Here is an 11,015-nt window from a genome sequence, read left to right on the forward strand (position 1 = left end):
CTCTCTGGAAAAATCTAAAAATCCCTATTTTTTACAAGCCCTCCAAGAGACAATTATGTCCTGAAAAGTTGCACACACAGTCAGCTCTGGACAGAATTCTTTTGCCAAACCAAAAAAGCAAGGGAATCTTCCACACAACTAAACCACTTATCTGGAATGCCATAATTCTATGGTGTGAATATTGGTGTTTGACCTAAAATTCAACACTGATTTCTAATTCCTCAGGTGATGGTAATAGGGGAAGGGGCTTCAGGATGTAATGGGATCAGACTGCAGAGCCCACCTGGATGGAATCAGTATTCAAACAAAAGGTGCGTCTTTGCTTCTTCCAAAATGTGAGGATACGGATACAGGAAAAGGATACCTTGACCTAGAGCTCCCCAGTCTCCAGATAAGTGAGAAATGATTGTACATTGTTTGTAAATGACACAATATGTGTTGCAGTGATATGAATAGACTAAGATAGTAATACATAGATTTTACTATTTTTCCAAATTTGTTCTTATAATGCATCAAAAAATAAACACATTTTTCTAAAATGACAACTTCTAGATGAACTACATATAGCGCTTGCAGCTAAAAATTCAAATTTTATGCTTGTGAATATATTTATTTCTCTGTTCTGTATACAAAACCTTCAGGATAATGTACATAATCACATGCACAAGTGCATACACACAAATACACACACACACACACACACACACACACACACACACAATTTTGTCAATCTCACACCTTACAGTGATACTTGGAAAAAAGCCTCATCAGTGAGAATGCATAGACACTACTACAACTTCCTGAGGCCCTGAGCTTCACAGATTTTGAACCTCTACATAAATAACACCCTCCTTGGGAAGCCCAGGACAGGTGTGCACCTGCTGGGTGATACTTCCACAGAGCCAACACCATGCAGCAGAAGTCTAGGGATCTCCGTCCTGGGCCTGCCCAGGTAAGTGCTGCTTGTCTTGCTGTGCTTGCAGGATACACCTGGAGGGACACTGAACTTGGGATCTGAAATCTGCTCAACTGCATGATAGTAGCAAGAAGCCCAAAGTGCAGGGCTGCCAGCCAGCCAAGCCCACAGCCGCCTGTTGGGCAAGGAACTCTGAAACTCACTGGGTCAATGGGCATGCAAAATGGTAAGGGTTTCTCCTCTTCACTCTCTTTGCCCTCCTTTCTCTCTTGAAATCTCAACTTTTCAAAGAAGCAACTGAAATTAGTCCAGAGGAGAAGGAGCAGTTGAAGGAGCTGGTGTGTATGTGTGTGTGACTTTTCCTTTTTCCCCATTCCTGCTCTTCCATCTTGTGTCATTTATAAAATGTGCTACACACATACTCACTTCAGTCAGAGGCCTATTCTTACTAGGGGGACTATAAAACGGGAGGGAAGTGACAGGAACGAAAGCATCCCTAGTCCCACCGGAAGCAGGCCAACAGGACTTCTGACAAAATTTTCAGTTTCAGATAAAGATCAGATTAGGCTGAGAAGCTCCACATAGGCTACGTGCAAGCTGGAGAGCCAGTGGAGCCTGGGGTGGGGTCAGCCCAAGTCCAAAGCCCTTAGAACAAAGGAAGCTGAGGATGGAACTCCAAGTCTGCAGCCAAAGGCTCAAGAGCCCAGAGAGCCACTGGTGCGGGCTGCAGATTCCAAAACCCAGAGGACCTGGAGTTCTAATACCCAAGTCAGAGGAGAAGGTCACCTCATCTTTGAAGGAATGTGAAAGAAAACACTTTTTTCCTGCCTTTTTGTGACATCTAGACTCTGGGGCATCTGCCCACACTTAGGGAAATCTGCCACACTCAGTCCACCAACTCATATGCCAGCCTCTTCCAAAACACTCTGCAGACACACCCAGAAATAGTGCTTCATCTGCTGTTTAGCTCTCCCTCAGTTTAGTAGAGTGGACACTTACCATGAAATATCATAGAGACTAATGTCTGATTAGTCCCCAAAAATATCTATGAAATGAGAAATACTGGCTGTCAAACTTGTCTTATAGTGGCCTGAAAGGGCTGTAGCCTGTGCAGAGTATCAGGTAAACCTATGCCTCTCAGACACTGTTCCTGAAGGCAACCCAGTTATGTGAGCAAACTTCTGAGAAAAATAAATGGGTGTCACCTGTTAGTTTGTTTTGCAGGGGAGAGGGTAAAAAGGGACTGTGAGCAACTAGCAAGGGAAAAAGTTCACTGTGTTCCACTCCAGATGGGAGATTATGAGCGACCTGAGAGGATGGGTTAAGAATTAATTTGGATACACACTCCAGTGGCAAAACTCTGGTTCTACCCAATGAGATGACTCCACTTTCACTACTTTGATATTTTAGTTAATGCAGAGATTTCCTCTTTGATGGTTAAGAAACTTGATCTTACAGGGAGAGGCACATTTTCACACTGGCATCTATAGATAGGGTAAATGGAATATAGCTACGGTAAATTTCATTACCTTATTCACCGCATTTAGCTCAAGCTCCAGTGCCTGATACAATATAGGATTCAGTAAGAGCTAGCTGAAGTATAAATGATGATCATACACCTTCCTATCATTTTTGATGCCATATGGTTATCTTTAAATGTTTCCTCTCTCTTCAGCTGTAGATGAGCCACCATAGCAACCTAGGCCAATGGCACGCTCATTTCACAAACAGTTATTCCAGAATAGTCTACATGCTTGCCTTTTGCTTATCACTTCACATGTGCCTCAAAAAGCAGCATTCCCACTGATACCAATGAGTGGCATCATGGAATACGGAGGAGGAAGTTGCTAATAACTAAAGCACTTTAAGGGCTAAGAACAGAAGACTCAAGAATAAACCAAAGTCCTAAAAAAGGAAGGTAAATGAAGAACTGGATACCAGTGCTGTGTATGTTTGATATTTTAAACTCAAACTCTGGAACAAAAAAGCCTCCCAGCATAACAATATCAACAAAACATGACATCATAATACTATCCCATGTACATTATTAATAAGAGAAATTATTAAAATACAGATCCCAGGTAATGTTTCCATCATGATTGAATGTTATTATTCATTAAGGGCAGCTGTGGTTCTCTAAGAAAGGCTCTTTTAGGTTACTTAAAATACTGAGAATTTCACTAATAGCAGTTGCTACATTTCAACTCTTCCCTCAAGTTCCCTGAACACTCTGGACAATTTTGGCATGACACAAAATGCTTTGGTCTGTCTGATACAGTGCACCAACAAGGCTGACAAAGTCACTCGCGTTCCTCACAACGTATCTCTGGCACACCACTACCTGAGAATACAACAGAATGATGCCACTGGAACCTCTGGCATTCAGTGAGCTACAGGACTGCCCGGCCCACTAAGCGGGGAGTAGGAGAAACATGCCTCTTCTGCCAAGTGAGAACACAAATGCACTGCTGGGACAGTCTTCCTCCTCCCAAGGGGGCCTGCAGTGCTATGGTGCCTGAGGACCCTGAGGGCAAGCATCACCAAATGGCTCCGTCAGCCATGTGACCACAGGCTGAGAAATGGAAATCCTTCTTTTGGGTCTGCTCTTCCTCTCACTCATCTTCAGTCACCTCTTAGTCCTTCCTATTTTCAAGTGCCAGGGACCAAACTGAAGGCCTCATGTGTGCTGGGCATCCTTATTGCCAATTAGTTATAAATTTAGTTAATTTATAACTAAAGTCTAGTAACTAATTACCAGAAGAAATTCAGATATCAATCGTGCATCATCCTTTTTTTTTTTTTTTCAGTACTGGGGATTGAACTCAGGACCTCATGCTTCCCAGGCAAGTGCATATTCTACTGCGCTATCTCCCTGGCCTGTGTTATCATCTTATGAATAAATTATTTATATGGTAACCACTATTTTAGGAAATATGATATAATTCCTAAATGCACACACTAGGTAGGTAGGAAGGTAGGCACCTAAGCAGGCAGGCAGTGAGGGAGTAGGGAGGTAGAGAGGTAAGCACTTAGATAGTAGTTAGGCAGACAGCTAGATCTTGTCACTGAAAGACTTTGTAACACAGGTGTGAGAAATCAAGTCAGCAGTGAACCTTCAGCTTTGTCAGGGATTGTCCCAGCTGCAAAGAACTTCCTCAGGCAAGATTACACACCGTCCTGGTGTCCCACAGTCTAATATCCCATAATCACTGTGAAGGCATAAAGACCTACTGTTTTTGGCTTTCCTCCTGATAGCTCCAAACTCCCCACAGGCTTCTGTCATCGGGCCTGCACTGCAGCTCACCTTCTCGGGCTCCCCATTCCTCCCTCCTTCTCCTTCTGGGCACAGGGTATTTCTTCATGAGCATCCGAAACAGTCAGCTTCTCACACAGCATACAAACATATACACACACGGATATGTGCACGTGGTTTCTTTAAATGGAACGTTCCTACCAAGGGGAAGCTTGCTGTTGATCAGTCACGGGGGACGCAATAGGCCACTTGCAGTTTGAGAAGAAAATGAAAAGATGGCAAAAAGGAAGGCTGAAGATGAACGCCACTCTGCTCCTGCCAACAGTGCCCCTCCCTTGCATCTGCCACCCTCCAGCAGCCCTGGCCAGCCCAGCTCCTGGAACGGGGAGTGCCCTGACACTGAATTAAGGGAAGAGGAGCTGAGGCTGAAACAATTTCAAAAGTAGGCAAAGGACCATCCAGCATGGCCTTCCCTCCATGGCTCACAGCAGGCTCCCTGGTTTGCTCGAGGTGGTAAAAAGCCACCTAATAAAACAAGCAGTTAATTGCTGGTGTGAGAAACATCCACATTTACTTAGTAAAAATCACTTGCTAAGTGTTGGTGGTTTCTCATCCAAGCAGCCTGGAAGTAGATTCATCCAGCAAATTTAGGCAGATTCTAGATGCAGACGCAGTCACTGTTGTCAAGAGTCAACAAGCACTGCCCAATAGACTACATCTGACCCACTACCTATTCAGTGGGCATCACCTAATTTTTAGGTTTTTCAATGGTTTTTTAAAAAGTTTAATATTTCATGAAATGCAAACATTATGTGAAATCCAAATTTTAATACCCATAAACTTTTATTAGAACACAACACAATCATTTATTTACATTTTGTTTATAAATATTTTGTACTATGACTGTGGACATAAAAAATAATGAGAACCACCAGAAGGCCTACAAAGCCAGACATACTATTTGTATTTTGGCAAAAAGATTTGGTAGCCCTGGAATCGTGCGACTTTGTAGCAGGAAACGCTGCCCCCACTCCACCTCCCAGCCAGTGTACCTCAGCTGGGTAGTTGCCCAGGTAATAGTTCCTGTTCCAGTTCCAGTTTCAGTCTCTTAGAAACAGCTGGCCATTCTGATGAATAGTGGTCAGTATGATGCATACTGTATAAACCATCTCTGACACAGAGAGACCAGCCATTCTGCCTCTGTACTTCCTTCTTGCTTATCCAGTATAAGCACTAGGCCACCAGAGAGCGAGTCCTGGCATCCCTAGAGTGATCCCCATCAGGGCCTGTTGATGTACATAAATCTGTCTCCAAAACCTGGGTGTCCTTCAATGTTTCCGCTTGCCACTGCCACTTAGGGTCCCACAGGCACCTTGTATCTCTGCTCACTGGCAAATGTCCTATTTAAGAGGTTGGTACTGCTCGGCTTGCTGCATATGCCTGTGTCTACCCAGCCTCTCTCCCAAACACAGAACACTTTCCATGGAAGTACACACTGACGCACAGACTGCAATTTGGACTCAAACCAAAGGCTGTCTTCCTTCATGTAGTTTTAGTTCAAAATTATCGTGTGGAACAAAAAAATAGTATTTTTCAAAGTAATGAAACCATTTTAATGTTAAACGAATGAATGGAAGGATGCATCACTTAACACATGAGCATTAAGGAAAATGTAACAAATATGATGATAGCCGTTTCAATACGGAGTATTTTAGATCTGCCCTGAAAACTAAGGTAGAAAAATACATCCCTCAGCTTTTCCCTAACAGTTCCAAAATTTCCTTTTAATCCTAAATTAGTGGCTGTAACAAACAGCACTTATTCCTCAGATACCTAAAATCAAGGGTCAAAGATATCGGAATATTAGATAATTTTCAATCCCAAAATCACATTAGAGTCAATTAAACAGAAATGGCTAGCATTCCCCAGTGCACTGTAAATCATAAAAGACAATTTTATCACCAATCATCCATAAGCCATTTATCTACCTCTCTAGGCATCAACTTATTTATGCGATATTTCTCAAACAGTACCCAGAAGCTTAAGTCTACTTCTTAATTTTCAAGATATATTGAGCTCTATTGAGTTTAAAAACTCCACAAACACCATATGGAGTTCACAAAGGAATGATAGTTTTTTTAAATCTTTTATGTTATTTGTGAACACACAATCCACTTTTATTAGATCAGCTGCTTCCCTAAAAAATTAGAATGTTTCCTTTCTGCTTATTCTGGTTTTAAAACCTTTTATAATTTAATCTCACTTGGTCTGTCCACCATCACGGTCTATGACCCAAATGACATCACCCTGCGGCCCCCATTTGTTTTACTACACACCAAAACAACCACTCACCACTTAGTTTCCTCTGCCCCCATCCTTTGTGTGCACTGCTCTTTACAGCTAGAAGCCCTCTCTTTCTTCCCTTGTTGACAAAGACCTACATATCCTTCTAGAACAAAAGAAAAGTAGAAAATGTCCTTAAGGAGAAACAGTCATTCCTCCCAGCCAGCCTTCTCTCCATCTACCCACCCACTCTTATTTCTCAATGAAAAAGCATACTGGGAATACACTCAAAAGTATGTAGAAGGTGAGCTGTTTTTGCTAAATCATAAAGACATTAAGATACAAGCAAGGTGCTACGGGCCACAAAAAAGGCCACAGAAGGAAAACACATCATCTCAGAGAAGGCCAGTTTAGAAGGCATTTCTGGCTTTAAGAAATACATAATGTTAAAATAAATAAGTAAATAAACAAAAACATATAGGGGCCAGGGAGATAGCTCAGAGAAATAAGCACCTACCTGGCAAGCACAGGGACCCCAATTCGATACCCGGCCCCACACGCTGTATGGTCTTGGTCCCAGGCACACCATCTTGGCCCCGGATGCTGGTGCTGGGTGTGGTAGCACATGCTTGTAATCCCAACACTGGTGAGGCTGAGACAGGAGGATTTCTGCAAGTTCAAGATCAGTCTGGGGGCTACAAAAGTGAGCACAAGGCCAGCCCAAACTGCACAACAAGACCCTGTCTCACCAAAAAAAAAAAAAAAAAAAAAAAAAAAAATGAGCAAGCAGTCCATAGATAGGCACATGGAGAATAGAGAATATAAAAGGAGAAAAACTAGGGTAGTTCTCAGCAAGGCTGAGTCAACATGGCAGGAAGGCAACGTGCTTCTTGGGCCATCCTGCTCTATTTGGGTAGAGTGCACAGAAGTTCGTATTATTATGACGTAAGATAGGCCTGAGATTCTTATTTTGGTTCATATAGATGCGTTTCTTCTCCTTTAGAATCTGTCAGACACATGATCTCATTTTGGAGACATACGGGACTAGGTGCCATCATGGAACAGTCTTTGAGAAAGCCGCATTCTACTGCCTGTGCCTAAACATTCTGTGACGCAGGCCATGACTAAGCTGTTTGGTGTCAACATAGCCTCTTGATTTCAGCAACCCACAGAGATCTGGGTAAGATGGCACCCTCTTTATAAAATTTACATCAATCATCAAATGGTATATATATTAATGGACCTCTGACAAGTGAGGAAAAATGAGCGGCTCTGCCTGACTAGAGTGTAGAACAGATGAAATAAGAAAAAATCAAGAACCAGGGCACAGGATGTGTATTGGAATTTAAAACAGAGTAACATTTCCAACTGCTGTAACATTCACATTCATAAAAGTCAGTGTCAGCTTCACATAGAGGCTGTTTATACATATTATCCTTTATATTTTAAAATAAGAACTATTTCACCAAAGTAGTCAATGATCTTAGAATTAAAATAGTGATTAGTCACCTTGATATCAAATTGTCCTGAAGGTTACACGAACTGCATGTTTTGTGGCAGCTTATTAAGTTTTTTCATAGAATGTATTTTTTTCCCTGACCTTTTTCAAACTATCCAGGCTTCCCCACAGACAGCAGCATTTTTAAAAATGGATTTGTGTTGTTGGCCACATTCTGCTGGTCTAGAATATGGAAGAAATATGGTGGACAATGCATTTTTTTAATTTAGTGAGTCACGAAATAATGACAAATAATAATCTCTAGGCAAAATCAGATATTCATCAAGCAAAGTACCTTCTCTCAGGAGGAGTTTTAAAATACAAACCACATTGTTCCAAGTTTCTGTCTGGATACACAGCCATAGCTTCAGTACAATTATTATGGAATTTAGCTAGGAGGTGGGAGACGATTATCAATGTGTCCATTAGTAGCAGTCAGAGGATCCTCTAGGTTTTCCCACAAGCAAGCAAAATCTCAACTCAGATCTGATCAGCAATTGTCAGCTAACCACAGGTGGTTTGTTGGCTGGCTGGCTGGCTGGCTGGCTGGCTGGCTGGCTGGCTGGCCGGCCGGCTGGTTGGTTGGTTGGTTGCTTGGATGATTGATTGCAGTTCTAGAAATCTTGGTTTCTGGCATATCAGGAAAGCATTCTTCCAGTGATCTATACCCTCTGCCTATCACCAGTATTATGAAGTGATTTAAAATGTTTTCATAAATGCCATGGGCTATGATACCATTAAATAATAACAATCTATTTAATGCTTGTTTCAGTAAATCCCAGGATACTTGCCTAACAAATACTATACATATACCATATTATTTAATTATAACTATTTCATAAAGCAGCCATTGTTATCAGGATCTCCACTTCACAGATGAAAAACTTAAGTCTTAAATTTGCAAGCTTCTTTTGCAAGTTCACACAGCTAATACATACAAGGGCAGAATTTTTATCAAGGTAGTCTTACCCCACTTGTAAACCAATTTCCAGTCCATCAATAAGTATTATCTTTGTAAAAGTCAGAAGTATGTGCTTAATACAGAGTTGTCACACTGGAAATGGCACTGTTATTTTTAAAATTATGCAATGGAATGGAGTGAGACTGTCTTAGGATTTACCACTACAAAACCCCTATGCTGGGAGCAAACATGTACAAAGTTGTATCAGTGAAAAACTGGCTTCATGGTTAGGTAGGCATAACCACTTGTGTTCCAACCTAGCCCGCAGGTTAGGAAAGGGATCAATCAGAGGCTGGCAGGAGGACGAGGCACCTGAAGCAAGCTTTGGCAGAGACCTTGCTCACAGTGAAAAAAGATGACTCAGTTCTGTCTAGATTTAAGTATAGCTTTCCTAGAGAGCCCTGTATAGTGCCCCTTTCTTCCAATACACAGCCACCAGTCCACTTCTATCTTATCTGTTGGGACAATTTTGATTAATCACACACATTTGCAGCTCCACTGACAATTATATATTTCAATGCAATTAATAAATTCTGCCCTGATTTCTGTGCCAATATCAGCAGCTGGGAGGATGGGCATTGCATGCTGAGGGGTGAGCTGGCTCTCCATGTGCAAGCCAAATTGGGCTCTGAGTCTACAAGAGGCCCAGCCCCTGGCACACAGGGGGCTGACCTCCTTGAAGCCACCGCCAGGGCCTTCTCAAGGAGAAGATAAAGGCAACTCCAAGAGCTCCCCTTGTGCCTCATTAAAAACTCCTAAAGCCAAATCAAATCAAAATGGGACTTTTATTACAACACACCAGATTGAACATCTGGAAGGACAACAATATTCCCCCCAATTACCTTCCTATTAGCTCTCCAGAGTTTGCCTGAGAGCTATCATTCTTTAAATAAAATTTCATTTTGGTCAGGTACAAGCAGCATGGAGACTGGACAGCAGAAAATCAAAGAACACTGGCTCTGTTGGAAATTTAAACATGATGGTCGAGGACAGTCATAATAATCCTTTCCCAGGGCTGAAGCTGGAGACCCGGGAAAGGTTAAAAAAAAATGAAAAGCACAGCAGGGCTTTTAACAACATGCTCAATGGGATCTTTTTACAGACCCACATGCTCCAAGTTCTCAGTGCAGACAGGACCACAAGACATGACTTCCATTTAAAGAGAGATCCCCACCAAAGGAACTTACACTGCTCTGAACACACGGAATACAACATAATGTTTCGTTTTCTTTATTTGTCAAGAGCTAGACTTCCAAGAAATTCTACCAAGTTTTAAGAATACATTCTATTTGAATACAACAACCAGGTAATACTTCACATATTTTTATACTGGAAGTCACCAGATGAAGATTTATCACTGCTTTCTCATATAAAAAAAAATATTTTAAAAGCACAACAAGACACAAAAGTGGAGATAATTTCCACATCCATAGTACAAAGAATGTAATAACTGAACACAATATATTGACCACAACATATAAATAGTGATTAGTGAGGCAAAAAAAATAGAGAGTGGAAAAAGTTTTAGTATCAGGGTGTGTGGAACACTGAAGCTCAAGGTCAAATAGTTGGCATCCACACTCACTTTCAAAACACACCTAGAACCGAATCCTCGGTTTGGATCCAAGTGATTATACAAACTTAATATCCTGCTTTCCTTTTGGCTAAAACCTTGGCTGGTAGGATCTAACATATTATTCAAAATATTTTCATGCAGGAACATCTACTAGCACAACCTCCAAAGGCCTTCAGCAGCCTGCATAGCTCACTCTCTACACGGAGGTTCTGGTGCTTCATTCTTTTCCACAAGGAACAAATACAGATAATCCAGTTCATCATCCTAAAAAGTAATGGAAAGGCCTCTGGGCGGACTCCAGAAGCATGAAAGAGCCCAGATACCGTCACCATCAAAGAGACAGGTCTCCTGCATGTTGCTGTACTAAGTTCTACGTGAAATAGTACTTCAATCAAAGTTACCCAAGCAATTTCCAGGTGTCATACATTCATGTTAAAAATTATGATTCTTCAAAGTGAAACAAATCATTGCTCTGGATTGTCTTAACAGTCAGATAAAAACCAAAACAATGCTGGCCAAACACTGCAT

At 41.6% G+C, this 11,015-nt stretch overlaps 1 protein-coding gene across 10 annotated transcripts in view; it reads right to left on the reverse strand.

The window, feature by feature from the left end:
- Nucleotides 1–11,015, reverse strand: part of Rgs7 (regulator of G protein signaling 7) — a 544,505-nt gene that overhangs the window by 335,802 nt on the left and 197,688 nt on the right. The window contains exon 1 of one of the 10 annotated variants that reach the window (XM_023710289.1): nt 5,222–5,502. The exons of the other annotated variants lie outside the window; for them this stretch is intronic. The gene's annotated coding sequence lies outside the window, so the exon portion shown is untranslated. Of the gene's footprint in view, nt 1–5,221; nt 5,503–11,015 lie in introns of those variants that run through there. 10 annotated transcript variants of the gene reach the window in all.

The sequence above is a fragment of the Octodon degus genome, unplaced genomic scaffold, assembly GCF_000260255.1.
Source record: "Octodon degus isolate 3935 unplaced genomic scaffold, OctDeg1.0 scaffold00017, whole genome shotgun sequence".
Taxonomy (NCBI): Eukaryota; Metazoa; Chordata; class Mammalia; order Rodentia; family Octodontidae; genus Octodon; species Octodon degus.